The sequence below is a fragment of the Propithecus coquereli genome, unplaced genomic scaffold, assembly GCF_000956105.1.
Source record: "Propithecus coquereli isolate 6110/MARCELLA unplaced genomic scaffold, Pcoq_1.0 Scaffold828, whole genome shotgun sequence".
Taxonomy (NCBI): domain Eukaryota; kingdom Metazoa; phylum Chordata; class Mammalia; order Primates; family Indriidae; genus Propithecus; species Propithecus coquereli.
Window position 1 is genome coordinate 175,182 of NW_012154485.1, and position 778 is coordinate 175,959.

Sequence of the window (778 nt, forward strand, 5' to 3'; positions counted from 1 at the left end):
TGAAACCACTTAAAGCTTTCTTATCATCTCAACTATATTTTTCTTATCTATTCTTCATTTTCACTCTCCATTTTAATGTTTGCAATTAATGATTAAATTAGCCATTTTTTCCCTAAGTCCTTGAGATGAAATTATTGGTCATTGTTATTTATGTCTATGTTCTCAATTCAAATATAAGGCTATATATTATCCTCCCCTCAAAGCCTCAGTACCATCTCACAATTTTATCATTTAGTGCCAAATATTATTTTTTTTTACTTTCCATTGTGATTTCTTCTTTAACTAATTGGTCATTTAAAAATATATAGCTTGATTTTAAAATATTTAGGGATTTCCTAAATATTTTATTTATTATTTGTTGCTTGATTATTTCTCCTGTGATAGAGATCATCATTACATCTTTCATTAAATACTTCATATTTATAATTTGTTGAGAATTAATTAGCCAGTGTATGAAAAATTTTGGTGAATATTTCATAGTCACTTGAAAGAAATAGTGTTCTGTCATTGTCAGAAACATAGTTCTACAGATAACCCAATAAGGTTAATTTTGTTATTCATGCCCTTTGATATCCTTATTGTTTTCTTATAATAATATGACTTACTGATGTTTTTAATGCATATTTGTCAGATTTTTAGACTAAAGATACCTAGAAAAAAATGACATATAGTAAAAATAAAAATATTTAATGGCCAATTCTTTATTTTTAAATACTATGTCTCCTTAGAAGAATTTTGAAAACTTTTGAGAAATTGTTCATTACTGATCCAGGAAATG